Genomic DNA, 25509 nt, shown 5'->3' on the forward strand with positions numbered 1-25509 from the left:
GTTCAATCCTCCGAAACTCCAATGTAGTGCAAATAATCGAGAGGTAAAAAGCAAGTATCAGGAACATACTGGTAGTCTCGATTGTCAGGGGGTTATAACTCAGTGGTAGAGTGTTCGCTTTGCATACGAAAATCCCGGAGTTCAATCCTCCGCAACTCCAAACTATAACCGCTTTCATTTAAAAAAAAAGATCATTGTCATGTCTGCCAACAGAATGAAACTATATTCCACATTCTTACGAATATCTTGTGAAAAGTGTAAATACCCAGTGATCAAACCAGTACTTGCAAAACGATAGGGCATAATCTTTCTTATCCTTCTTTTTCTTCTACTGGTAGAAACCGGCTTTTGTCGTCCCAGCGGTATTTTCTGACGGCCATTCGGTTGTGGCACTGTCGATTAAACCTGCCATGATCTTCGAAAATTGAATAGAAAAGCATACAATTGCCATTAATTATTGATATTTTGCCCTGTCATAGTTACAATTGTGTGCTCTTCTCAATTCACCTAGTTTACGCCACATTGCAATATAAGTAGCCATTGCGATAACAATGTCAAGATGGCCGAGTGGTTAAGGCGCCAGACTTAAGATTCTAATTCAAATTCAAATAATAGATAAATAGGTAATCTTGTGATATCCGTTACTTGGCATTCTGGTCTTCGAAGAAGGCGTGGGTTCGAACCCCACTCTTGACAAAACCTTCCTTTTAAGTTATATTCTTTTTTACTTTAAATCTTCTTCTCCATTGAAAACACATACGTGTCGCAATCGTTAACAGTCACTCAAAGCAAACGGGCATAATTTAAGGATTTGTAACTCAGAGGTAGAATGCTCGCTTCGCATGTGAGAAGCCCAGAGTTCAATCCTCCGAAACTCCAATGTAGTGCAAATAATCGAGAGGTAAAAAGCAAGTATCAGGAACATACTGGTAGTCTCGATTGTCAGGGGGTTATAATTCAGTGGTAGAGTGTTCGCTTTGCATGCGAAAATCCCGGAGTTCAATCCTCCGCAACTCCATACTATAACCGCTTTCATTTTGAAAAAAAGATCATTGTCATGTCTGCCAACAGAATGAAACTATATTCCACATTCTTACGAATATCTTGTGAAAAGTGTAAATACCCAGTGATCAAACCAGTACTTGCAAAACGATAGGGCATAATCTTTCATATCCTTCTTTTTCTTCTACTGGTAGAAACCGGCTTTTGTCGTCCCAGCGGTATTTTCTGACGGCCATTCGGTTGTGGCACTGTCGATTAAACCTGCCATGATCTTCGAAAATTGAATAGAAAAGCATACAATTGCCATTAATTATTGATATTTTGCCCTGTCATAGTTACAATTGTGTGCTCTTCTCAATTCACCTAGTTTACGCCACATTGCAATATAAGTAGCCATTGCGATAACAATGTCAAGATGGCCGAGTGGTTAAGGCGCCAGACTTAAGATTCTAATTCAAATTCAAATAATAGATAAATAGGTAATCTTGTGATATCCGTTACTTGGCATTCTGGTCTTCGAAGAAGGCGTGGGTTCGAACCCCACTCTTGACAAAACCTTCCTTTCAAGTTATATTCTTTTTTACTTTAAATCTTCTTCTCCATTGAAAACACATACGTGTCGCAATCGTTAACAGTCACTCAAAGCAAACGGGCATAATTTAATGATTTGTAACTCATAGGTAGAATGCTCGCTTCGCATGTGAGAAGCCCAGAGTTCAATCCTCCGAAACTCCAATGTAGTGCAAATAATCGAGAGGTAAAAAGCAAGTATCAGGAACATACTGGTTGTCTCGATTGTCAGGGGGTTATAATTCAGTGGTAGAGTGTTCGCTTTGCATGCGAAAATCCCGGAGTTCAATCCTCCGCAACTCCATACTATAACCGCTTTCATTTTGAAAAAAAGATCATTGTCATGTCTGCCAACAGAATGAAACTATATTCCACATTCTTACGAATATCTTGTGAAAAGTGTAAATACCCAGTGATCAAACCAGTACTTGCAAAACGATAGGGCATAATCTTTCTTATCCTTCTTTTTCTTCTACTGGTAGAAACCGGCTTTTGTCGTCCCAGCGGTATTTTCTGACGGCCATTCGGTTGTGGCACTGTCGATTAAACCTGCCATGATCCTCGAAAATTGAACAGAAAAGCATACAATTGCCATTAATTATTGATATTTTGCCCTGTCATAGTTACAATTGTGTGCTCTTCTCAATACACCTAGTTTACGCCACATTGCAATATAAGTAGCCATTGCGATAACAATGTCAAGATGGCCGAGTGGTTAAGGCGCCAGACTTAAGATTCTAATTCAAATTCAAATAATAGATTAATGGGTAATCTTGTGATTTCCCTTACTTGGCACTCTGGTCTTCGAAGAAGGCGTGGGTTCGAACCCCACTCTTGACAAAACCTTCCTTTAAAGTTTTATTCTTTTTTACTTTAAATCTTCTTCTCCATTGAAAACACATACGTGTCGCAATAGTTAACAGTCACTCAAAGCAAACGGACATAAGTTAAGGGGTTGTAATTCAGAGGTAGAGTGCTCGCTTCGCATGTGAAAAAACCAGAGTTCAATCCTCTAAAACTCCAATGTAGTGCAAATAATCGAGAGGTAAAAAGCAAGTATCAGGAACATACTGGTAGGGACTATTTTCAAGGGGTTGTAACTCAGTGGTAGAGTGTTCGCTTTGCATGCGAAAAGCCCGGAGTTTAATCCTCCGCAACTCCATACTATAATCGCTTTCATTTAAAAAAAAAGATCATTGTCATGTCTGCCAACAGAATGAAACAACATTCCACATTCTTACGAATATCTCGTGAAAAGTGTAAATACCCAGTGATCAAACCAGTACTTGCAAAACGATAGGGCATAATCTTTCTTATCCTTCTTTTTCTTCTATTGGTAGAAACCGGATTTTGTCGTCCCAGCGGTATTTTCTGACGGCCATTCGGTTTTGGCACTGTCGATTAAACCTGCCATGATGCTCGAAAATTGAACAGAAAAGCATACAATTGCCATTAATTATTGATATTTTGCCCTGTCATAGTTACAATTGTGTGCTCTTCTCAATACACCTAGTTTACGCAACATTGCAGTATAAGTAGCCATTGCGTTAACAATGTCAAGATGGCCGAGTGGTTAAGGCGCCAGACTTAAGATTCTAATTCAAATTCAAATAATAGATCAATAGGTAATCTTGTGACATCCGTTAATTGGCATTCTGGTCTTCGAAGAAGGCGTGGGTTCGAACCCCACTCTTGACAAAACCTTCCTTTCAAGTTATATTCTTTTTTACTAGAAATCTTCTTTTCCATTGAAAACACATACGTGTCGCAATAGTTAACAGTCACTCAAAGCAAACCGACATAAGTTAAGGGGTTGTAACTCAGAGGTAGAGTGCTCGCTTCGCATGTGAAAAGACCAGAGATCAATCCTCCAAAACTCCAATGTAGTGCAAATAATCGAGAGGTAAAAAGCAAGTATCAGGAACATACTAATAGTCTCTATCCTTAAGGGGTTGTTACTCAGTGGTAGAGTGTTCGCTTTGCATGCGAAAAGCCCGGAGTTCAATCCTCCGCAACTCCATACTATAATCGCTTAAATTTTGAAAAAAAGATCATTGTCACGTCTGCCAACAGAATGAAACTACATTCCACATTCTTACGAATATCTCGTGAAAAGTGTAAATACCCAGTGATCAAACCAGTACTTGCAAAACGATAGGGCATAATCTTTCTTATCCTTCTTTTTCTTTTACTGGTAGAAACCGGCTTTTGTCGTCCCAGCGGTATTTTCTGACGGCCATTCGGTTGTGGCACTGTCGATTAAACCTGCCATGATCCTCGAAAATTGAACAGAAAAGCATACAATTGCCATTAATTATTGATATTTTGCCCTGTCATAGTTACAATTGTGTGCTCTTCTCAATACACCTAGTTTACGCCACATTGCAATATAAGTAGCCATTGCGATAACAATGTCAAGATGGCCGAGTGGTTAAGGCGCCAGACTTAAGATTCTAATTCAAATTCAAAAAAAAAATTAATAGGTAATCTTGTGACATCCGTTACTTGGCATTCTGGTCTTCGAAGAAGGCGTAGGTTCGAACCCCACTCTTGACAAAACCTTCCTTTCAAGTTTTATTCTTTTTTATTTTAAATCTTCTTAATAATAATAATAATAATAATAATATATTGCATTTCTATGAGGCGCACTTTTACATAAGCACAGATGATCAAAGGCGCCTTTTGGCTCACGACTGAAGCAGGGAAGTAATTATTTATACGCAATACAGAAAAAGTGAGTTTTAAGTGCAGTACGGAAGCGAGGAAGAGAAGAGGCTGAGCGAACAGACACAGGGAGTTTGTTCCAAACAGTAGGTGCATAATTAGAAAATGCTCCATTGCCGTAAGATTTCACATGAATCGAAGGCGGAACAAGATCATAAAGAGCAGAGGGGGCAACGGAGGACCTCAGAACACGACCACCTCGACCGTCGACTACTCGGCGAGATATTAGGCTGGACAAGTAGGAAGGAGCACAACGATTGAGGCAGCGGTACGTCAGCACCGCGATGTTGAAGTCAACCCGATAAGGGACTGGCAGCCAGTGAAGCTCCCGCAGATGAGGGGTCATGGCATCGCGACGTCGGGCTCCGGTGACGACTCGAGCAGCAGCATACAAGACCTTCTTTATAGGTTCCAACCGAGATGACGGGAGTCCGGCGAGAAGAGAATTCCCATAGTCAATGTGAGACAGGACAAATGCGGAGACCAGTTAGACGGCAGCCGATCGTGAGAGGAATTTTCTAATTCTTGCAATCCTGCGGAGGTGGAATAAGGCACTTCTACACGTCTTGTTGATCTGCAGATGCATAGTCAAGTGCTTATCAATGGTGATCCCAAGGTTTCGAACAGAATCGGACGGAGTGATGGACGCATCACCAATGGCAAGAGGAAAATCAGCAGGTTTACATCGGCTGGTCTTCGAGTACACGACGATTGCATCAGACTTTGAGTCATTGAACTTTATCCGATTTTCTGCCATCCACTGCTTTGTTTCACCAACGCAGGCGGAGAGTGTGGAGAAAGCCCGACGCTGCTCGGAGTAGTCAGGGGTAAGGTGGAATGAAACATACTTCTGGTCGTCGTCGGCATAGTAGTGATCCGTCACACCGTGCTTCAGCGAAATGGAATGGATAGGGCTGTTATACAGAGTAAAAAGGACGGGGCCAAGTACAGATCCTTGGGGCACGCCGAATGAAAGATAAACAGCAGCAGAAGTTACTCCAGAGATAGAAACAGATTGAAAGCGATCGTAAAGATATGACCGAAACCAGGTAAGTACAGAGCCAGTAATGCCGAATCGACGCGTGAGTCTACTCAATAGGATTGAGTGGTCAATGGTATCAAAGGCTGCGCTCTGGTCCAGCAGGGCCAAAACAGCCGCATCACCACTATCCACACTCAGCAAGAGATCATTAAAAACCTTGAGCAATGCTGTCTCCGTTGAATGATTCGGCCTGTATGCCGACTGGACAGGGACGTAGAGATCACCGGCCAGTAAGTGACTTGAAAGTTGCTTGGCAACCACACGCTCGACAAGTTTAGATAGAAAAGAGAGCAGAGATACAGGTCGATAGTTATTAAGATCATCCACACAGAGGCTCGGTTTCTTCAGGAGAGGAGAGACAAAAGCAAGTTTCATTTCACCAGGCAAAATACCGGAGGACAGCGACAGATTCACAATAGAGGCAATAGGAACAGCAAGTACATCTGCAAATTTCTTTAGAAGAGAGGTGGGAATCGGATCACGAGAGGAGGATTTGGAAGGCCATTCTTTAATTAGAGCAGCAATTTCACACACCGAAACACATTCAAACGAAGAGAAAGAGGGGACGTCGCTGGACACATCAGCATCAGCAGTGGCAGTGGCAGAGGAGCAAAAAGCAACGTCGTCAAGGCTGGCCCTGATATCGGTCACCTTCTTCAGAAAGTGATCACTGAAACGGCTGACAAGATCAGGAAGGGAGTCATGGCGAGGAAGCTTAAGACCCGGCTTCTTAAGAAGAAACGAGTCGACGATATTGAAAAGTGACTTTTTTCCCTCAGCCTCCGCGATCTTTTCGTTGAGGAACGACGACTTCTCTTTCTTGAGCAGATGGCATTTTTCTTTTAACAGGTTACGGACGATCTCCCTGTCAATCTCGAGTGCTAGACCCTTTTTCTTCCGATTTCTCCATCGACGTTCCGATGCTCTGCACCTTCTTCTGATAGCCAAGACATCTGTAGACACCCAAGGATTTGCCGGCCGGACAGTTATCACCTTCGAACGCTCAGGCGCATGTTTGTCGAGTAGCAGCGAAAGGTCGGCGTTGTATTGTTCAAGCAGTATGTTGAGGTCATCAGATGGATCAGTAAAAAGAGAGAGACTGAGCAAATCAGACATGAAGCAGTCGGCATCAATGCGGTCTAGCTCACGATACGTAATTCTTTTCTGTGGGCGCACAGGCCAATGGGCACGAATGAGCGTATGAATGGCAAATTGATCTTCTATTAAAGTAGACACCATGCATTCACAGACGACGTTGTCGGAGATACGCGAAATAACGAGATCGAGAGTGTGGCCATCAAGATGAGTGATGCCTCGGATGTGTTGGGAGAGGCCAAAAGAGTCAAGAAGGGTGAGAAACTTACAGGAAGTGGAGTTTCCCGCCACGTCGACGTGAATGTTAAAATCGCCAACAACTAGCAACTTGCCGCTGGATACCACGAGCAATTGAAGAAAGCCGGAGAAATCCGACAGGAATTGGCCGTCGCTGCATTTCGTAGACTGAGAAGGGGGGCGATAGAAGATAACGAGCGAGACGGATGCAGGTAGAATTGCACTGGAGAAGAACCATCAAGTACTCAAATGATGTGGCAGTGTATCCAAAGGAGACAACATGGATCTGATAAGATTCACGGTAGATGAGAGCTACTCCTCCTCCTCTCCTTCCACCCAGTCTGGCGGAGTGAACGGCGCTGAACCCAGTGGGGCAGATGTTCAGCAGGTCATCGTCACCGTGGCGCTCGTTGAGCCAGGTCTCAGTGACGGCAAGCAGATCCAGATCATAAGTAATGAGATGATGAGTGATGACGTCAACCCTCTTGAGTAGGGATCTTGCGTTAACGAGAGCAAAGGGCACGAATTTCTTCGCCGCTCTTGCACTCCTCGCCGCCTTGCCAGCTCTGACACCGCGCTTACCCGGACGTTTGACTCGAGAGTTGTAAACAACACCCTGGCCCATACCCGGTTCACGCGAGATGCCAAGATTGCGGATGATATTAAGTATAGCATCATCGAGTTTTATCTGACTAGAAGTGGACGGTCGAAGAGAGAAGAGGCTTCTCCGAGACAATGCCTCAGGCACTTTACGTAAGTGACAGGTACAGTGGGTATGGAACAACAACACCAGCGAAATACCGAAATATTTAGCAAGATGGGGGGCAGAAGCACAGCCAAATAGATTAAAACAGGATCCCGACGAATTAACCTCACCAGAAATGTAAAGCACACGAAACTAGAAGCACTTTTCCACGTATAAATAAGACAAAAAGTCGAGAGCCGAAATCACCGCAGCCACTAAGGGCGCAGGCAAGCAGACGACATCATTTCTTCTCCATTGGAAACACATACGTGTCGCAATAGTTAACAGTCACTCAAAGCAAACGGACATAAGTTAAGGGGTTGTAACTCAGAGTTAGAGTGCTTGCTTCGCATGTGAAAAGACCAGAGTTCAATCCTCCAAAACTCCAATGTAGTGCAAATAATCGAGAGGTAAAAAGCAAGTATCAGGAACATACTAATAGTCTATATTATTAAGGGATTGTAACTCAGTGGTAGAGTGTTCGCTTTACATGCGAAAATCCCGGAGTTCAATCCTCCGCAACTCCATACTATAATCGCTTTCGTTTTGAAAAAAAAGATCATTGTCATGTCTGCCAACAGAATGAAACTACATTCCACATTCTTACGAATATCTCGTGAAAAGTGTAAATACCCAGTGATCAAACCAGTACTTGCAAAACGATAGGGCATAATCTTTCTTATCCTTCTTTTTCTTCTACTGGTAGAAACCGGCTTTTGTCGTCCCAGCGGTATTTTCTGACGGCCATTCGGTTGTGGCACTGTCGATTAAACCTGCCATGATCCTCGAAAATTGAACAGAAAAGCATACAATTGCCATTAATTATTGATATTTTGCCCTGTCATAGTTACAATTGTGTGCTCTTCTCAATACACCTAGTTTTCGCCACATTGCAATATAAGTAGCCATTGCGATAACAATGTCAAGATGGCCGAGTGGTTAAAGGCGCCAGACTTAAGATTCTAATTCAAATTCAAATAATAGATTAATAGGTAATCTTGTGATATCCGTTACTTGGTATTCTGGTCTTCGAAGAAGGCGTGGGTTCGAACCCCACTCTTGACAAAACCTTCCTTTTAAGTTTTATTCTTTTTTACTTTAAATCTTCTTCTCCATTGGAAACACATACGTGTCGCAATAGTTAACAGTCACTCAAAGCAAACGGACATAAGTTAAGGGATTGTAACTCAGTGGTAGAGTGTTCGCTTTGCATGCGAAAAGCCCGGAGTTCAATCCTCCGCAACTCCATACTATAATCGCTTTCGTTTTGAAAAAAAAGATCATTGTCATGTCTGCCAACAGAATGAAACTATATTCCACATTCTTACGAATATCTCGTGAAAAGTGTAAATACCCAGTGATCAAACCAGTACTTGCAAAACGATAGGGCATAATCTTTCTTATCCTTCTTTTTCTTCTACTGGTAGAAACCGGCTTTTGTCGTCCCAGCGGTATTTTCTGACGGCCATTCGGTTGTGGCACTGTCGATTAAACCTGCCATGATCCTCGAAAATTGAACAGAAAAGCATACAATTGCCATTAATTATTGATATTTTGCCCTGTCATAGTCAAAATTGTGTGCTCTTCTCAATACACCTAGTTTACGCCACATTGCAATATAAGTAGCCATTGCGATAACAATGTCAAGGTGGCCGAGTGGTTAAGGCGCCAGACTTAAGATTCTAATTCAAATTCAAATAATAGATTAATAGGTAATCTTGTGATATCCGTTACTTGGCATTCTGGTCTTCGAAGAAGGCGTGGGTTCGAACCCCACTCTTGACAAAACCTTCCTTTCAAGTTTTATTCTTTTTTACTTTAAATCTTCTTCTCCATTGAAAACACATACGTGTCACAATCGTTAACAGTCACTCAAAGCAAACGGACATAAGTTAAGGGGTTGTAACTCAGAGTAAGAGTGCTTGCTTCGCATGTGAAAAGACCAGAGTTCAATCCTCCAAAACTCCAATGTAGTGCAAATAATCGAGAGGTAAAAAGCAAGTATCAGGAACATACTAATAGTCTTTATTCTTAAGGGTTTGTAACTCAGTGGTAGAGTGTTCGCCGTACATGCGAAAAGCCCGGAGTTCAATCCTCCGCAACTCCATCGCTTTCATTTTGAAAAAAAGATCATTGTCATGTCTGCCAACAGAATGAAACTACATTCCACATTCTTACGAATATCTCGTGAAAAGTGTAAATACCCAGTGATCAAACCAGTACTTGCAAAACGATAGGGAATAATCTTTCTTATCCTTCTTTTTCTTCTACTGGTAGAAACCGGATTTTGTCGTCCCAGCGGTATTTTCTGACGGCCATTCGGTTTTGGCACTGTCGATTAAACCTGCCATGATCCTCGAAAATTGAACAAAAAAGCATACAATTGCCATAATTATTGATATTATGCCCTGTCATAGTTACAATTGTGTGCTCTTCTCAATACACCTAGTTTACGCCAAATTGCAGTATAAGTAGCCATTGCGTTAACAATGTCAAGATGGCCGAGTGGTTAAGGCGCCAGACTTAAGATTCTAATTCAAATTCAAATAATAGATCAATAGGTAATCTTGTGACATCCGTTACTTGGCATTCTGGTCTTCGAAAAAGGCGTGGGTTCGAACCCCACTCTTGAAAAAACCTTCCTTTCAAGTTATATTCTTTTTTACTTTAAATCTTCTTCTCCATTGAAAACAAATACGTGTCGCAATCTTTAACAGTCACTAAAGCAAACAGGAATGAGTTAAGGGGTTGTAACTCAGAGGTAGATTGCTCGCTTTGAATGTGAGAAGACCAGAGTTCAATCCTCCGCAACTCCATACTATAATCGCTTTTATTTTGAAAAAAAGATCATTGTCATGTCTGCCAACAGAATGAAACTACATTCCACATTCTTACGAATATCTCGTGAAAAGTGTAAATACCCAGTGATCAAACCAGTACTTGCAAAACGATAGGGCATAATCTTTCTTATCCTTCTTTTTCTTCTACTGGTAGAAACCGGCTTTTGTCGTCCCAGCGGTATTTTCTGACGGCCATTCGGTTGTGGCACTGTCGATTAAACCTGCCATGATCCTCGAAAATTGAACAGAAAAGCATACAATTGCCATTAATTATTGATATTTTGCCCTGTCATAGTCAAAATTGTGTGCTCTTCTCAATACACCTAGTTTACGCCACATTGCAATAAGTAGCCATTGCGATAACAATGTCAAGGTGGCCGAGTGGTTAAGGCGCCAGACTTAAGATTCTAATTCAAATTCAAATAATAGATTAATAGGTAATCTTGTGATATCCGTTACTTGGCATTCTGGTCTTCGAAGAAGGCGTGGGTTCGAACCCCACTCTTGACAAAACCTTCCTTTCAAGTTTTATTCTTTTTTACTTTAAATCTTCTTCTCCATTGAAAACACATACGTGTCGCAATCGTTAACAGTCACTCAAAGCAAACGGACATAAGTTAAGGGGTTGTAACTCAGAGTTAGAGTGCTTGCTTCGCATGTGAAAAGACCAGAGTTCAATCCTCCAAAACTCCAATGTAGTGCAAATAATCGAGAGGTAAAAAGCAAGTATCAGGAACATACTAATAGTCTTTATTCTTAAGGGGTTGTAACTCAGTGGTAGAGTGTTCGCCGTACATGCGAAAAGCCCGGAGTTCAATCCTGCGCAACTCCATCGCTTTCATTTTGAAAAAAAGATCATTGTCATGTCTGCCAACAGAATGAAACTACATTCCACATTCTTACGAATATCTCGTGAAAAGTGTAAATACCCAGTGATCAAACCAGTACTTGCAAAACGATAGGGAATAATCTTTCTTATCCTTCTTTTTCTTCTACTGGTAGAAACCGGATTTTGTCGTCCCAGCGGTATTTTCTGACGGCCATTCGGTTTTGGCACTGTCGATTAAACCTGCCATGATTCTCGAAAATTGAACAAAAAAGCATACAATTGCCATAATTATTGATATTTTGCCCTGTCATAGTTACAATTGGGTGCTTTTCTCAATACACCTAGTTAACACCACATTGCAATATAAGTAGCCATTGCGTTAACAATGTCAAGATGGCCGAGTGGTTAAGGCGCCAGACTTAAGATTCTAATTCAAATTCAAATAATAGATCAATAAGTAATCTTGTGACATCCGTTACTTGGCATTCTGGTCTTCGAAGAAGGCGTGGGTTCGAACCCCACTCTTGACAAAACCTTCCTTTCAAGTTATATTCTTTTTTACTTTAAATCTTCTTCTCCATTGAAAACAAATACGTGTCGCAATCTTTAACAGTCACTAAAGCAAACGGGCATAAGTTAAGGGGTTGTAACTCAGAGGTAGAGTGCTCGCTTTGAATGTGAGAAGACCAGAGTTTAATCCTCCGAAACTCCAATGTAAGCAAATAATCGAGAGGGAAAAAGCAAGTATCAGGAATATACTGGTAGTCTCGAATGTCAAGGGGTTGTAACTCAGTGGTAGAGTGTTCGCTTTGCATGCGAAAAGCCCGGAGTTCAATCCTCCGCAACTCCATACTATAATCGCTTTCATTTTGAAAAAAAGATCATTGTCATGTCTGCCAACAGAATGAAACTACATTCCACATTCTTACGAATATCTCGTGAAAAGTGTAAATACCCAGTGATCAAACCAGTACTTGCAAAACGATAGGGCATAATCTTTCTTATCCTTCTTTTTCTTCTACTGGTAGAAACCGGCTTTTGTCGTCCCAGCGGTATTTTCTGACGGCCATTCGGTTGTGGCACTGTCGATTAAACATGCCATGATCCTCGAAAATTGAACAGAAAAGCATACAATTGCCATTAATTATTGATATTTTGCCCTGTCATAGTTACAATTGTGTGCTCTTCTCAATACACCTAGTTTACGCCACATTGCAATATAAGTAGTCATTGCGATAACAATGTCAAGATGGCCGAGTGGTTAAGGCGCCAGACTTAAGATTCTAATTCAAATTCAAATAATAGATCAATAGGTAATCTTGTGATATCCGTTACTTGGCATTCTGGTCTTCGAAGAAGGCGTGGGTTCGAACCCCACTCTTGACAGAACCTTCCTTTCAAGTTTTATTCTTTTTTACTTTAAATCTTCTTCTTCATTGGAAACACATACGTTTCGCAATAGTTAACAGTCACTAAAAGCAAACGGACATAATTTAAGGGGTTGTAACTCAGAGTTAGAGTGCTCGCTTCGCATGTGAAAAGACCAGAGTTCAATCCTCCAAAACTCCAATGTAGTGCAAATAATCGAGAGGTAAAAAGCAAGTATCAGGAACATACTAATAGTCTTTATTCTTAAGGGGTTGTAACTCAGTGGTAGAGTGGTTCGCTTTGCATGCGAAAAGCCCGGAGTTCAATCCTCCGCAACTCCATCGCTTTCATATTGAAAAAAAGATCATTGTCATGTCTGCCAACAGAATGAAACTACATTCCACATTCTTACGAATATCTCGTGAAAAGTGTTAATACCCAGTGATCAAACCAGTACTTGCAAAACGATAGGGCATAATCATTCTTATCCTTCTTTTTCTTCTACTGGTAGAAACCGGATTTTGTCGTCCCAGCGGTATTTTCTGACGGCCATTCGGTTTTGGCACTGTCGATTAAACCTGCCATGATCCTCGAAAATTGAACAAAAAAGCATACAATTGCCATAATTATTGATATTTTGCCCTGTCATAGTTACAATTGTGTGCTCTTCTCAATACACCTAGTTTACGCCACATTGCAGTATAAGTAGCCATTGCGTTAACAATATCAAGATGGCCGAGTGGTTAAGGCGCCAGACTTAAGATTCTAATTCAAATTCAAATAATAGATCAATAGGTAATCTTGTGACATCCGTTACTTGGCATTCTGGTCTTCGAAGAAGGCGTGGGTTCGAACCCCACTCTTGACAAAACCTTCCTTTCAAGTTATATTCTTTTTTACTTTAAATCTTCTTCTCCATTGAAAACAAATACGTGTCGCAATCTTTAACAGTCACTAAAGCAAACGGGCATAAGTTAAGGGGTTGTAACTCAGAGGTAGAGTGCTCGCTTTGAATGTGAGAAGACCAGAGTTTAATCCTCCGAAACTCCAATGTAGGCAAATAATCGAGAGGGAAAAAGCAAGTATCAGGAATATACTGGTAGTCTCGAATGTCAAGGGGTTGTAACTCAGTGGTAGAGTGTTCGCTTTGCATGCGAAAAGCCCGGAGTTCAATCCTCCATAACTCCATACTATAATCGCTTTCATTTTGAAAAAAAGATCATTGTCATGTCTGCCAACAGAATGAAACTACATTCCACATTCTTACGAATATCTCGTGAAAAGTGTAAATACCCAGTGATCAAACCAGTACTTGCAAAACGATAGGGCATAATCATTCTTATCCTTCTTTTTCTTCTACTGGTAGAAACCGGATTTTGTCGTCCCAGCGGTATTTTCTGACGGCCATTCGGTTTTGGCACTGTCGATTAAACCTGCCATGATCCTCGAAAATTGAACAAAAAAGCATACAATTGCCATAATTATTGATATTTTTCCCTGTCATAGTTACAATTGTGTGCTCTTCTCAATACACCTAGTTTACGCCACATTGCAGTATAAGTAGCCATTGCGTTAACAATGTCAAGATGGCCGAGTGGTTAAGGCGCCAGACTTAAGATTCTAATTCAAATTCAAATAATAGATCAATAGGTAATCTTGTGACATCCGTTACTTGGCATTCTGGTCTTCGAAGAAGGCGTGGGTTCGAACCCCACTCTTGACAAAACCTTCCTTTCAAGTTATATTCTTTTTTACTTTAAATCTTCTTCTCCATTGAAAACAAATACGTGTCGCAATCTTTAACAGTCACTAAAGCAAACGGGCATAAGTTAAGGGGTTGTAACTCAGAGGTAGAGTGCTCGCTTTGAATGTGAGAAGACCAGAGTTCAATTCTCCGAAACTCCAATGTAGGAAAATAATCGAGAGGGAAAAAGCAAGTATCAGGAATATACTGGTAGTCTCGAATGTCAAGGGGTTGTAACTCAGTGGTAGAGTGTTCGCTTTGCATGCGAAAAGCCCGGAGTTCAATCCTCCGCAACTCCATACTATAATCGCTTTCATTTTGAAAAAAAGATCATTGTCATGTCTGCCAACAGAATGAAACTACATTCCACATTCTTACGAATATCTCGTGAAAAGTGTAAATACCCAGTGATCAAACCAGTACTTGCAAAACGATAGGGCATAATCTTTCTTATCCTTCTTTTTCTTCTACTGGTAGAAACCGGCTTTTGTCGTCCCAGCGGTATTTTCTGACGGCCATTCGGTTGTGGCACTGTCGATTAAACCTGCCATGATCCTCGAAAATTGAACAGAAAAGCATACAATTGCCATTAATTATTGATATTTTGCCCTGTCATAGTTACAATTGTGTGCTCTTCTCAATACACCTAGTTTACGCCACATTGCAATATAAGTAGTCATTGCGATAACAATGTCAAGATGGCCGAGTGGTTAAGGCGCCAGACTTAAGATTCTAATTCAAATTCAAATAATAGATTAATAGGTAATCTTGTGATATCCGTTACTTGGCATTCTGGTCTTCGAAGAAGGCGTGGGTTCGAACCCCACTCTTGACAAAACCTTCCTTTCAATTTTTATTCTTTTTTACTTTAAATCTTCTTCTTCATTGGAAACACATACGTTTCGCAATAGTTAACAGTCACTCAAAGCAAACGGACATAATTTAAGGGGTTGTAACTCAGAGTTAGAGTGCTCGCTTCGCATGTGAAAAGACCAGAGTTCAATCCTCCAAAACTCCAATGTAGTGCAAATAATCGAGAGGTAAAAAGCAAGTATCAGGAACATACTAATAGTCTTTATTCTTAAGGGGTTGTAACTCAGTGGTAGAGTGGTTCGCTTTGCATGCGAAAAGCCCGGAGTTCAATCCTCCGCAACTCCATCGCTTTCATATTGAAAAAAAGATCATTGTCATGTCTGCCAACAGAATGAAACTACATTCCACATTCTTACGAATATCTCGTGAAAAGTGTAAATACCCAGTGATCAAACCAGTACTTGCAAAACGATAGGGCATAATCTTTCTTATCCTTCTTTTTCTTCTACTGGTAGGAACCGGCTTTTGTCGTCCCAGCGGTATTTTCTGACGGCCATTCGGTTGTGGCACTGTCGATTAAACCTGCCATGATCCTCGAAAATTGAACAGAAGAGCATAAAATTGCCATTAATTATTGATATTTTGCCCTGTCATAGTTACAATTGTGTGCTCTTCTCAATACACCTAGTTTACGCCACATTGCAGTATAAGTAGCCATTGCGTTAACAATATCAAGATGGCCGAGTGGTTAAGGCGCCAGACTTAAGATTCTAATTCAAATTCAAATAATAGATCAATAGGTAATCTTGTGACATCCGTTACTTGGCATTCTGGTCTTCGAAGAAGGCGTGGGTTCGAACCCCACTCTTGACAAAACCTTCCTTTCAAGTTATATTCTTTTTTACTTTAAATCTTCTTCTCCATTGAAAACAAATACGTGTCGCAATCTTTAACAGTCACTAAAGCAAACGGGCATAAGGTAAGGGGTTGTAACTCAGAGGTAGAGTGCTCGCTTTTAATGTGAGAAGACCAGAGTTTAATCCTCCGAAACTCCAATGTAGGCAAATAATCGAGAGGGAAAAAGCAAGTATCAGGAATATACTGGTAGTCTCGAATGTCAAGGGGTTGTAACTCAGTGGTAGAGTGTTCGCTTTGCATGCGAAAAGCCCGGAGTTCAATCCTCCGCAACTCCATACTATAATCGCTTTCATTTTGAAAAAAGGATCATTGTCATGTCTGCCAACAGAATGAAACTACATTCCACATTCTTACGAATATCTCGTGAAAAGTGTAAATACCCAGTGATCAAACCAGTACTTGCAAAACGATAGGGCATAATCTTTCTTATCCTTCTTTTTCTTCTACTGGTAGAAACCGGCTTTTGTCGTCCCAGCGGTATTTTCTGACGGCCATTCGGTTGTGGCACTGTCGATTAAACATGCCATGATCCTCGAAAATTGAACAGAAAAGCATACAATTGCCATTAATTATTGATATTTTGCCCTGTCATAGTTACAATTGTGTGCTCTTCTCAATACACCTAGTTTACGCCACATTGCAATATAAGTAGTCATTGCGATAACAATGTCAAGATGGCCGAGTGGTTAAGGCGCCAGACTTAAGATTCTAATTCAAATTCAAATAATAGATTAATAGGTAATCTTTTGATATCCGTTACTTGGCATTCTGGTCTTCGAAGAAGGCGTGGGTTCGAACCCCACTCTTGACAAAACCTTCCTTTCAAGTTTTATTCTTTTTTACTTTAAATCTTCTTCTTCATTGGAAACACATACGTTTCGCAATAGTTAACAGTCACTCAAAGCAAACGGACATAAGTTAAGGGGTTGTAACTCAGAGTTAGAGTGCTCGCTTCGCATGTGAAAAGACCAGAGTTCAATCCTCCAGAACTCCAATGTAGTGCAAATAATCGAGAGGTAAAAAGCAAGTATCAGGAACATACTAATAGTCTTTATTCTTAAGGGGTTGTAACTCAGTGGTAGAGTGTTCGCTTTGCATGCGAAAAGCCCGGAGTTCAATCCTCCGCAACTCCATACTATAATCGCTTTCATTTTGAAAAAAGGATCATTGTCATGTCTGCCAACAGAATGAAACTACATTCCACATTCTTACGAATATCTCGTGAAAAGTGTAAATACCCAGTGATCAAACCAGTACTTGCAAAACGATAGGGCATAATCTTTCTTATCCTTCTTTTTCTTCTACTGGTAGGAACCGGCTTTTGTCGTCCCAGCGGTATTTTCTGACGGCCATTCGGTTGTGGCACTGCCGATTAAACCTGCCATGATCCACGAAAATTGAACAGAAAAGCATACAATTGCCATTAATTATTGATATTTTGCCCTGTCATAGTTACAATTGTGTGCTCTTCTCAATACACCTAGTTTACGCCACATTGCAATATAAGTAGCCATTGCGATAACAATGTCAAGATGGCCGAGTGGTTAAGGCGCCAGACTTAAGATTCTAATTCAAATTCAAATAATAGATTAATAGGTAATCTTGTGATATCCGTTACTTGGCATTCTGGTCTTCGAAGAAGGCGTGGGTTCGAACCACACTCTTGACAAAACCTTCCTTTAAAGTTTTATTCTTTTTTACTTTAAATCTTCTTCTTCATTGAAAACACATACGTGTCGCAATAGTTAACAGTCACTCAAAGCAAACGGGCATAAGTTAAGGGGTTGTAACTCAGAGGTAGAGTGCTTGCTTCGCATGTGAAAAGACCAGAGTTCAATCCTCCAAAATCTCCAATGTAGTGCAAATAATCGAGAGGTAAAAAGCAAGTATCAGGAACATACTAATAGTCTCTATCTTTAAGGGGTTGTAACTCAGTGGTAGAGTGTTCGCTTTGCATGCGAAAAGCCCGGAGTTCAATCCTCCGCAACTCCATACTATAATCGCTTTCATTTTGAAAAAAGGATCATTGTCATGTCTGCCAACAGAATGAAACTACATTCCACATTCTTACGAATATCTCGTGGAAAGTGTAAATACCCAGTGATCAAACCAGTACTTGCAAAACGATAGGGCATAATCTTTCTTATCCTTCTTTTTCTTCTACTGGTAGAAACCGGCTTTTGTCGTCCCAGCGGTATTTTCTGACGGCCATTCGTTTGTGGCACTGTCGATTAAACCTGCCATGATCCTCGAAAATTGAACAGAAAAGCATACAATTGCCATTAATTATTGATATTTTGCCCTGTCATAGTTACAATTGTGTGCTCTTCTCAATACACCTAGTTTACGCCACATTGCAATATAAGTAGCCATTGCGATAACAATGTCAAGATGGCCGAGTGGTTAAGGCGCCAGACTTAAGATTCTAATTCAAATTCAAATAATAGATTAATAGGTAATCTTGTGATATCCGTTACTTGGCATTCTGGTCTTCGAAGAAGGCGTGGGTTCGAACCACACTCTTGACAAAACCTTCCTTTAAAGTTTTATTCTTTTTTACTTTAAATCTTCTTCTTCATTGAAAACACATACGTGTCGCAATAGTTAACAGTCACTCAAAGCAAACGGGCATAAGTTAAGGGGTTGTAACTCAGAGGTAGAGTGCTTGCTTCGCATGTGAAAAGACCAGAGTTCAATCCTTCAAAATCTCCAATGTAGTGCAAATAATCGAGAGGTAAAAAGCAAGTATCAGGAACATACTAATAGTCTCTATTCTTAAGGGGTTGTAACTCAGTGGTAGAGTGTTCGCTTTGCAAGCGAAAAGCCCGGAGTTCAATCCTCCGCAACTCCATACTATAATCGCTTTCATTTTGAAAAAAAGATCATTGTCATGTCTGCCAACAGAATGAAACTACATTCCACATTCTTACGAATATCTCGTGAAAAGTGTAAATACCCAGTGATCAAACCAGTACTTGCAAAACGATAGGGCATAATCTTTCTTATCCTTCTTTTTCTTCTACTGGTAGAAACCGGCTTGTGTCGTCCCAGCGGTATTTTCTGACGGCCATTCGGTTGTGGCACTGTCGATTAAACCTGCCATGATCCTCGAAAATTGAACAGAAAAGCATACAATTGCCATTAATTATTGATATTTTGCCCTGTCATAGTTACAATTGTGTGCTCTTCTCAATACACCTAGTTTACGCCACATTGCAATATAAGTAGCCATTGCGATAACAATGTCAAGATGGCCGAGTGGTTAAGGCGCCAGACTTAAGATTCTAATTCAAATTCAAATAATAGATTAATAGGTAATCTTGTGATATCCGTTACTTGGCATTCTGGTCTTCGAAGAAGGCGTGGGTTCGAACCACACTCTTGACAAAACCTTCCTTTAAAGTTTTATTCTTTTTTACTTTAAATCTTCTTCTCCATTGAAAACACATACGTGTCGCAATAGTTAACAGTCACTCAAAGCAAACGGGCATAAGTTAAGGGGTTGTAACTCAGAGGTAGAGTGCTTGCTTCGCATGTGAAAAGACCAGAGTTCAATCCTCCAAAATCTCCAATGTAGTGCAAATAATCGAGAGGTAAAAAGCAAGTATCAGGAACATACTAATAGGCTCTATTCTTAAGGGGTTGTAACTCAGTGGTAGAGTGTTCGCTTTGCATGCGAAAAGCCCGGAGTTCAATCCTCCGCAACTCCATACTATAATCGCTTTCATTTTGAAAAAAGGATCATTGTCATGTCTGCCAACAGAATGAAACTACATTCCACATTCTTACGAATATCTCGTGAAAAGTGTAAATACCCAGTGATCAAACCAGTACTTGCAAAACGATAGGGCATAATCTTTCTTATCCTTCTTTTTCTTCTACTGGTAGGAACCGGCTTTTGTCGTCCCAGCGGTATTTTCTGACGGCCATTCGGTTGTAACACTGTCGATTAAACCTGCCATGATCCTCGAAAATTGAACAGAAAAGCATACAATTGCCATTAATTATTGATATTTTGCCCTGTCATAGTTACAATTGTGTGCTCTTCTCAATACACCTAGTTTACGCCACATTGCAATATAAGTAGCCATTGCGATAACAATGTCAAGATGGCCGAGTGGTTAAGGCGCCAGACTTAAGATTCTAATTCAAATTCAAATAATAGATTAATAGGTAATCTTGTGATATCCGTTACTTGGCATTCTGGTCTTCGAAGAAGGCGTGGGTTCGAACCACACTCTTGACAAAACCTTCCTTTAAAGTTTTATTCTTTTTTACTTTAAATCTTCTTCTCCATTGAAAACACATACGTGTCGCAATAGTTAACAGTCACTCAAAGCAAACGGACATAAGTTATGGGGTTGTAACTCAGAGGTAGAGTGCTTGCTTCGCATGTGAAAAGACCAGAGTTCAATCCTCCAAAACTACAATGTAGTGCAAATAATCGAGAGGTAAAAAGCAAGTATCAGGAACATACTAATAGGCTCTATTCATAAGGGGTTGTAACTCAGTGGTAGAGTGTTCGCTTTGCATGCGAAAAGCCCGGAGTTCAATCCTCCGCAACTCCATACTATAATCGCTTTCATTTTGAAAAAAGGATCATTGTCATGTCTGCCAACAGAATGAAACTACATTCCACATTCTTACGAATATCTCGTGAAAAGTGTAAATACCCAGTGATCAAACCAGTACTTGCAAAACGATAGGGCATAATCTTTCTTATCCTTCTTTTTCTTCTACTGGTAGGAACCGGCTTTTGTCGTCCCAGCGGTATTTTCTGACGGCCATTCGGTTGTGGCACTGTCGATTAAACCTGCCATGATCCTCGAAAATTGAACAGAAAAGCATAAAATTGCCATTAATTATTGATATTTTGCCCTGTCATAGTTACAATTGTGTGCTCTTCTCAATACACCTAGTTTACGCCACATTGCAATATAAGTAGCCATTGCGATAACAATGTCAAGATGGCCGAGTGGTTAAGGCGCCAGACTTAAGATTCTAATTCAAATTCAAATAATAGATTAATAGGTAATCTTGTGATATCCGTTACTTGGCATTCTGGTCTTCGAAGAAGGCGTGGGTTCGAACCACACTCTTGACAAAACCTTCCTTTAAAGTTTTATTCTTTTTTACTTTAAATCTTCTTCTTCATTGAAAACACATACGTGTCGCAATAGTTAACAGTCACTCAAAGCAAACGGGCATAAGTTAAGGGGTTGTAACTCAGAGGTAGAGTGCTTGCTTCGCATGTGAAAAGACCAGAGTTCAATCCTCCAAAATCTCCAATGTAGTGCAAATAATCGAGAGGTAAAAAGCAAGTATCAGGAACATACTAATAGGCTCTATTCTTAAGGGGTTGTAACTCAGTGGTAGAGTGTTCGCTTTGCATGCGAAAAGCCCGGAGTTCAATCCTCCGCAACTCCATACTATAATCGCTTTCATTTTGAAAAAAGGATCATTGTCATGTCTGCCAACAGAATGAAACTACATTCCACATTCTTACGAATATCTCGTGAAAAGTGTAAATACCCAGTGATCAAACCAGTACTTGCAAAACGATAGGGCATAATCTTTCTTATCCTTCTTTTTCTTCTACTGGTAGGAACCGGCTTTTGTCGTCCCAGCGGTATTTTCTGACGGCCATTCGGTTGTAACACTGTCGATTAAACCTGCCATGATCCTCGAAAATTGAACAGAAAAGCATACAATTGCCATTAATTATTGATATTTTGCCCTGTCATAGTTACAATTGTGTGCTCTTCTCAATACACCTAGTTTACGCCACATTGCAATATAAGTAGCCATTGCGATAACAATGTCAAGATGGCCGAGTGGTTAAGGCGCCAGACTTAAGATTCTAATTCAAATTCAAATAATAGATTAATAGGTAATCTTGTGATATCCGTTACTTGGCATTCTGGTCTTCGAAGAAGGCGTGGGTTCGAACCACACTCTTGACAAAACCTTCCTTTAAAGTTTTATTCTTTTTTACTTTAAATCTTCTTCTCCATTGAAAACACATACGTGTCGCAATAGTTAACAGTCACTCAAAGCAAACGGGCATAAGTTAAGGGGTTGTAACTCAGAGGTAGAGTGCTTGCTTCGCATGTGAAAAGACCAGAGTTCAATCCTCCAAAATCTCCAATGTAGTGCAAATAATCGAGAGGTAAAAAGCAAGTATCAGGAACATACTAATAGGCTCTATTCTTAAGGGGTTGTAACTCAGTGGTAGAGTGTTCGCTTTGCATGCGAAAAGCCCGGAGTTCAATCCTCCGCAACTCCATACTATAATCGCTTTCATTTTGAAAAAAGGATCATTGTCATGTCTGCCAACAGAATGAAACTACATTCCACATTCTTACGAATATCTCGTGAAAAGTGTAAATACCCAGTGATCAAACCAGTACTTGCAAAACGATAGGGCATAATCTTTCTTATCCTTCTTTTTCTTCTACTGGTAGGAACCGGCTTTTGTCGTCCCAGCGGTATTTTCTGACGGCCATTCGGTTGTAACACTGTCGATTAAACCTGCCATGATCCTCGAAAATTGAACAGAAAAGCATACAATTGCCATTAATTATTGATATTTTGCCCTGTCATAGTTACAATTGTGTGCTCTTCTCAATACACCTAGTTTACGCCACATTGCAATATAAGTAGCCATTGCGATAACAATGTCAAGATGGCCGAGTGGTTAAGGCGCCAGACTTAAGATTCTAATTCAAATTCAAATAATAGATTAATAGGTAATCTTGTGATATCCGTTACTTGGCATTCTGGTCTTCGAAGAAGGCGTGGGTTCGAACCACACTCTTGACAAAACCTTCCTTTAAAGTTTTATTCTTTTTTACTTTAAATCTTCTTCTCCATTGAAAACACATACGTGTCGCAATAGTTAACAGTCACTCAAAGCAAACGGACATAAGTTATGGGGTTGTAACTCAGAGGTAGAGTGCTTGCTTCGCATGTGAAAAGACCAGAGTTCAATCCTCCAAAACTACAATGTAGTGCAAATAATCGAGAGGTAAAAAGCAAGTATCAGGAACATACTAATAGGCTCTATTCATAAGGGGTTGTAACTCAGTGGTAGAGTGTTCGCTTTGCATGCGAAAAGCCCGGAGTTCAATCCTCCGCAACTCCATACTATAATCGCTTTCATTTTGAAAAAAGGATCATTGTCATGTCTGCCAACAGAATGAAACTACATTCCACATTCTTACGAATATCTCGTGAAAAGTGTAAATACCCAGTGATCAAACCAGTACTTGCAAAACGATAGGGCATAATCTTTCTTATCCTTCTTTTTCTTCTACTGGTAGGAACCGGCTTTTGTCGTCCCAGCGGTATTTTCTGACGGCCATTCGGTTGTGGCACTGTCGATTAAACCTGCCATGATCCTCGAAAATTGAACAGAAAAGCATAAAATTGCCATTAATTATTGATATTTTGCCCTGTCATAGTTACAATTGTGTGCTCTTCTCAATACACCTAGTTTACGCCACATTGCAATATAAGTAGCCATTGCGATAACAATGTCAAGATGGCCGAGTGGTTAAGGCGCCAGACTTAAGATTCTAATTCAAATTCAAATAATAGATTAATAGGTAATCTTGTGATATCCGTTACTTGGCATTCTGGTCTTCGAAGAAGGCGTGGGTTCGAACCACACTCTTGACAAAACCTTCCTTTAAAGTTTTATTCTTTTTTACTTTAAATCTTCTTCTTCATTGAAAACACATACGTGTCGCAATAGTTAACAGTCACTCAAAGCAAACGGGCATAAGTTAAGGGGTTGTAACTCATAGGTAGAGTGCTTGCTTCGCATGTGAAAAGACCAGAGTTCAATCCTCCAAAATCTCCAATGTAGTGCAAATAATCGAGAGGTAAAAAGCAAGTATCAGGAACATACTAATAGGCTCTATTCTTAAGGGGTTGTAACTCAGTGGTAGAGTGTTCGCTTTGCATGCGAAAAGCCCGGAGTTCAATCCTCCGCAACTCCATACTATAATCGCTTTCATTTTGAAAAAAGGATCATTGTCATGTCTGCCAACAGAATGAAACTACATTCCACATTCTTACGAATATCTCGTGAAAAGTGTAAATACCCAGTGATCAAACCAGTACTTGCAAAACGATAGGGCATAATCTTTCTTATCCTTCTTTTTCTTCTACTGGTAGGAACCGGCTTTTGTCGTCCCAGCGGTATTTTCTGACGGCCATTCGGTTGTAACACTGTCGATTAAACCTGCCATGATCCTCGAAAATTGAACAGAAAAGCATACAATTGCCATTAATTATTGATATTTTGCCCTGTCATAGTTACAATTGTGTGCTCTTCTCAATACACCTAGTTTACGCCACATTGCAATATAAGTAGCCATTGCGATAACAATGTCAAGATGGCCGAGTGGTTAAGGCGCCAGACTTAAGATTCTAATTCAAATTCAAATAATAGATTAATAGGTAATCTTGTGATATCCGTTACTTGGCATTCTGGTCTTCGAAGAAGGCGTGGGTTCGAACCACACTCTTGACAAAACCTTCCTTTAAAGTTTTATTCTTTTTTACTTTAAATCTTCTTCTCCATTGAAAACACATACGTGTCGCAATAGTTAACAGTCACTCAAAGCAAACGGGCATAAGTTATGGGGTTGTATCTCAGAGGTAGAGTGCTTGCTTCGCATGTGAAAAGACCAGAGTTCAATCCTCCAAAACTCCAATGTAGTGCAAATAATCGAGAGGTAAAAAGCAAGTATCAGGAACATACTAATAGGCTCTATTCTTAAGGGGTTGTAACTCAGTGGTAGAGTGTTCGCTTTGCATGCGAAAAGCCCGGAGTTCAATCCTCCGCAACTCCATACTATAATCGCTTTCATTTTGAAAAAAGGATCATTGTCATGTCTGCCAACAGAATGAAACTACATTCCACATTCTTACGAATATCTCGTGAAAAGTGTAAATACCCAGTGATCAAACCAGTACTTGCAAAACGATAGGGCATAATCTTTCTTATCCTTCTTTTTCTTCTACTGGTAGGAACCGGCTTTTGTCGTCCCAGCGGTATTTTCTGACGGCCATTCGGTTGTAACACTGTCGATTAAACCTGCCATGATCCTCGAAAATTGAACAGAAAAGCATACAATTGCCATTAATTATTGATATTTTGCCCTGTCATAGTTACAATTGTGTGCTCTTCTCAATACACCTAGTTTACGCCACATTGCAATATAAGTAGCCATTGCGATAACAATGTCAAGATGGCCGAGTGGTTAAGGCGCCAGACTTAAGATTCTAATTCAAATTCAAATAATAGATTAATAGGTAATCTTGTGATATCCGTTACTTGGCATTCTGGTCTTCGAAGAAGGCGTGGGTTCGAACCACACTCTTGACAAAACCTTCCTTTAAAGTTTTATTCTTTTTTACTTTAAATCTTCTTCTCCATTGAAAACACATACGTGTCGCAATAGTTAACAGTCACTCAAAGCAAACGGGCATAAGTTAAGGGGTTGTAACTCAGAGGTAGAGTGGTTGCTTCGCATGTGAAAAGACCAGAGTTCAATCCTCCAAAATCTCCAA

General features: G+C 40.3%; 45 non-coding genes across 45 annotated transcripts; all 45 read left to right on the forward strand.

The window, feature by feature from the left end:
* Positions 1-553: 553 nt before the first annotated feature.
* Trnal-uaa lies at positions 554-696 on the forward strand. Its single transcript has 2 exons — positions 554-590; positions 652-696. It is a non-coding gene; the product is annotated as a tRNA-Leu (tRNA).
* A 715-nt stretch (positions 697-1411) lies between these two features.
* Positions 1412-1554, forward strand: Trnal-uaa. Its single transcript has 2 exons — positions 1412-1448; positions 1510-1554. It is a non-coding gene; the product is annotated as a tRNA-Leu (tRNA).
* Positions 1555-2269: 715 nt separating this feature from the next.
* Trnal-uaa lies at positions 2270-2412 on the forward strand. The gene is made up of 2 exons: positions 2270-2306; positions 2368-2412. It is a non-coding gene; the product is annotated as a tRNA-Leu (tRNA).
* A 250-nt stretch (positions 2413-2662) lies between these two features.
* On the forward strand, positions 2663-2734 carry Trnaa-ugc. Its single transcript has one exon. It is a non-coding gene; the product is annotated as a tRNA-Ala (tRNA).
* Positions 2735-3127: 393 nt separating this feature from the next.
* Positions 3128-3270, forward strand: Trnal-uaa. The gene is made up of 2 exons: positions 3128-3164; positions 3226-3270. It is a non-coding gene; the product is annotated as a tRNA-Leu (tRNA).
* A 250-nt stretch (positions 3271-3520) lies between these two features.
* Trnaa-ugc lies at positions 3521-3592 on the forward strand. The gene has a single exon. It is a non-coding gene; the product is annotated as a tRNA-Ala (tRNA).
* Positions 3593-3985: 393 nt separating this feature from the next.
* On the forward strand, positions 3986-4128 carry Trnal-uaa. The gene is made up of 2 exons: positions 3986-4022; positions 4084-4128. It is a non-coding gene; the product is annotated as a tRNA-Leu (tRNA).
* A 3742-nt stretch (positions 4129-7870) lies between these two features.
* Positions 7871-7942, forward strand: Trnav-uac. The gene has a single exon. It is a non-coding gene; the product is annotated as a tRNA-Val (tRNA).
* Positions 7943-8336: 394 nt separating this feature from the next.
* Trnal-uaa lies at positions 8337-8480 on the forward strand. Its single transcript has 2 exons — positions 8337-8374; positions 8436-8480. It is a non-coding gene; the product is annotated as a tRNA-Leu (tRNA).
* Positions 8481-8591: 111 nt separating this feature from the next.
* Trnaa-ugc lies at positions 8592-8663 on the forward strand. The gene has a single exon. It is a non-coding gene; the product is annotated as a tRNA-Ala (tRNA).
* Positions 8664-9057: 394 nt separating this feature from the next.
* Trnal-uaa lies at positions 9058-9200 on the forward strand. The gene is made up of 2 exons: positions 9058-9094; positions 9156-9200. It is a non-coding gene; the product is annotated as a tRNA-Leu (tRNA).
* A 1422-nt stretch (positions 9201-10622) lies between these two features.
* On the forward strand, positions 10623-10765 carry Trnal-uaa. Its single transcript has 2 exons — positions 10623-10659; positions 10721-10765. It is a non-coding gene; the product is annotated as a tRNA-Leu (tRNA).
* Positions 10766-11471: 706 nt separating this feature from the next.
* On the forward strand, positions 11472-11614 carry Trnal-uaa. The gene is made up of 2 exons: positions 11472-11508; positions 11570-11614. It is a non-coding gene; the product is annotated as a tRNA-Leu (tRNA).
* Positions 11615-11862: 248 nt separating this feature from the next.
* Trnaa-ugc lies at positions 11863-11934 on the forward strand. The gene has a single exon. It is a non-coding gene; the product is annotated as a tRNA-Ala (tRNA).
* A 393-nt stretch (positions 11935-12327) lies between these two features.
* On the forward strand, positions 12328-12470 carry Trnal-uaa. Its single transcript has 2 exons — positions 12328-12364; positions 12426-12470. It is a non-coding gene; the product is annotated as a tRNA-Leu (tRNA).
* Positions 12471-12720: 250 nt separating this feature from the next.
* Positions 12721-12793, forward strand: Trnaa-ugc. Its single transcript has one exon. It is a non-coding gene; the product is annotated as a tRNA-Ala (tRNA).
* Positions 12794-13177: 384 nt separating this feature from the next.
* Positions 13178-13320, forward strand: Trnal-uaa. The gene is made up of 2 exons: positions 13178-13214; positions 13276-13320. It is a non-coding gene; the product is annotated as a tRNA-Leu (tRNA).
* A 248-nt stretch (positions 13321-13568) lies between these two features.
* Trnaa-ugc lies at positions 13569-13640 on the forward strand. The gene has a single exon. It is a non-coding gene; the product is annotated as a tRNA-Ala (tRNA).
* Positions 13641-14032: 392 nt separating this feature from the next.
* Positions 14033-14175, forward strand: Trnal-uaa. The gene is made up of 2 exons: positions 14033-14069; positions 14131-14175. It is a non-coding gene; the product is annotated as a tRNA-Leu (tRNA).
* Positions 14176-14423: 248 nt separating this feature from the next.
* Trnaa-ugc lies at positions 14424-14495 on the forward strand. Its single transcript has one exon. It is a non-coding gene; the product is annotated as a tRNA-Ala (tRNA).
* Positions 14496-14888: 393 nt separating this feature from the next.
* On the forward strand, positions 14889-15031 carry Trnal-uaa. Its single transcript has 2 exons — positions 14889-14925; positions 14987-15031. It is a non-coding gene; the product is annotated as a tRNA-Leu (tRNA).
* A 250-nt stretch (positions 15032-15281) lies between these two features.
* On the forward strand, positions 15282-15354 carry Trnaa-ugc. Its single transcript has one exon. It is a non-coding gene; the product is annotated as a tRNA-Ala (tRNA).
* Positions 15355-15739: 385 nt separating this feature from the next.
* Trnal-uaa lies at positions 15740-15882 on the forward strand. The gene is made up of 2 exons: positions 15740-15776; positions 15838-15882. It is a non-coding gene; the product is annotated as a tRNA-Leu (tRNA).
* Positions 15883-16130: 248 nt separating this feature from the next.
* Trnaa-ugc lies at positions 16131-16202 on the forward strand. Its single transcript has one exon. It is a non-coding gene; the product is annotated as a tRNA-Ala (tRNA).
* A 393-nt stretch (positions 16203-16595) lies between these two features.
* Positions 16596-16738, forward strand: Trnal-uaa. The gene is made up of 2 exons: positions 16596-16632; positions 16694-16738. It is a non-coding gene; the product is annotated as a tRNA-Leu (tRNA).
* A 250-nt stretch (positions 16739-16988) lies between these two features.
* On the forward strand, positions 16989-17060 carry Trnaa-ugc. Its single transcript has one exon. It is a non-coding gene; the product is annotated as a tRNA-Ala (tRNA).
* A 393-nt stretch (positions 17061-17453) lies between these two features.
* Trnal-uaa lies at positions 17454-17596 on the forward strand. Its single transcript has 2 exons — positions 17454-17490; positions 17552-17596. It is a non-coding gene; the product is annotated as a tRNA-Leu (tRNA).
* A 251-nt stretch (positions 17597-17847) lies between these two features.
* Positions 17848-17919, forward strand: Trnaa-ugc. The gene has a single exon. It is a non-coding gene; the product is annotated as a tRNA-Ala (tRNA).
* Positions 17920-18312: 393 nt separating this feature from the next.
* Trnal-uaa lies at positions 18313-18455 on the forward strand. Its single transcript has 2 exons — positions 18313-18349; positions 18411-18455. It is a non-coding gene; the product is annotated as a tRNA-Leu (tRNA).
* A 251-nt stretch (positions 18456-18706) lies between these two features.
* On the forward strand, positions 18707-18778 carry Trnaa-ugc. Its single transcript has one exon. It is a non-coding gene; the product is annotated as a tRNA-Ala (tRNA).
* Positions 18779-19171: 393 nt separating this feature from the next.
* Trnal-uaa lies at positions 19172-19314 on the forward strand. The gene is made up of 2 exons: positions 19172-19208; positions 19270-19314. It is a non-coding gene; the product is annotated as a tRNA-Leu (tRNA).
* A 251-nt stretch (positions 19315-19565) lies between these two features.
* On the forward strand, positions 19566-19637 carry Trnaa-ugc. Its single transcript has one exon. It is a non-coding gene; the product is annotated as a tRNA-Ala (tRNA).
* A 393-nt stretch (positions 19638-20030) lies between these two features.
* Trnal-uaa lies at positions 20031-20173 on the forward strand. Its single transcript has 2 exons — positions 20031-20067; positions 20129-20173. It is a non-coding gene; the product is annotated as a tRNA-Leu (tRNA).
* A 250-nt stretch (positions 20174-20423) lies between these two features.
* On the forward strand, positions 20424-20495 carry Trnaa-ugc. Its single transcript has one exon. It is a non-coding gene; the product is annotated as a tRNA-Ala (tRNA).
* A 393-nt stretch (positions 20496-20888) lies between these two features.
* On the forward strand, positions 20889-21031 carry Trnal-uaa. The gene is made up of 2 exons: positions 20889-20925; positions 20987-21031. It is a non-coding gene; the product is annotated as a tRNA-Leu (tRNA).
* A 251-nt stretch (positions 21032-21282) lies between these two features.
* On the forward strand, positions 21283-21354 carry Trnaa-ugc. The gene has a single exon. It is a non-coding gene; the product is annotated as a tRNA-Ala (tRNA).
* A 393-nt stretch (positions 21355-21747) lies between these two features.
* Positions 21748-21890, forward strand: Trnal-uaa. Its single transcript has 2 exons — positions 21748-21784; positions 21846-21890. It is a non-coding gene; the product is annotated as a tRNA-Leu (tRNA).
* Positions 21891-22141: 251 nt separating this feature from the next.
* Positions 22142-22213, forward strand: Trnaa-ugc. The gene has a single exon. It is a non-coding gene; the product is annotated as a tRNA-Ala (tRNA).
* Positions 22214-22606: 393 nt separating this feature from the next.
* Trnal-uaa lies at positions 22607-22749 on the forward strand. The gene is made up of 2 exons: positions 22607-22643; positions 22705-22749. It is a non-coding gene; the product is annotated as a tRNA-Leu (tRNA).
* A 250-nt stretch (positions 22750-22999) lies between these two features.
* Trnaa-ugc lies at positions 23000-23071 on the forward strand. The gene has a single exon. It is a non-coding gene; the product is annotated as a tRNA-Ala (tRNA).
* A 393-nt stretch (positions 23072-23464) lies between these two features.
* Positions 23465-23607, forward strand: Trnal-uaa. The gene is made up of 2 exons: positions 23465-23501; positions 23563-23607. It is a non-coding gene; the product is annotated as a tRNA-Leu (tRNA).
* Positions 23608-23858: 251 nt separating this feature from the next.
* Positions 23859-23930, forward strand: Trnaa-ugc. The gene has a single exon. It is a non-coding gene; the product is annotated as a tRNA-Ala (tRNA).
* Positions 23931-24323: 393 nt separating this feature from the next.
* Trnal-uaa lies at positions 24324-24466 on the forward strand. The gene is made up of 2 exons: positions 24324-24360; positions 24422-24466. It is a non-coding gene; the product is annotated as a tRNA-Leu (tRNA).
* A 250-nt stretch (positions 24467-24716) lies between these two features.
* On the forward strand, positions 24717-24788 carry Trnaa-ugc. The gene has a single exon. It is a non-coding gene; the product is annotated as a tRNA-Ala (tRNA).
* Positions 24789-25181: 393 nt separating this feature from the next.
* Positions 25182-25324, forward strand: Trnal-uaa. The gene is made up of 2 exons: positions 25182-25218; positions 25280-25324. It is a non-coding gene; the product is annotated as a tRNA-Leu (tRNA).
* The last annotated feature ends 185 nt before the right edge of the window (positions 25325-25509 follow it).

This window comes from Daphnia pulicaria, chromosome 1 (assembly GCF_021234035.1).
Source record: "Daphnia pulicaria isolate SC F1-1A chromosome 1, SC_F0-13Bv2, whole genome shotgun sequence".
NCBI classification, from domain to species: Eukaryota; Metazoa; Arthropoda; class Branchiopoda; order Diplostraca; family Daphniidae; genus Daphnia; species Daphnia pulicaria.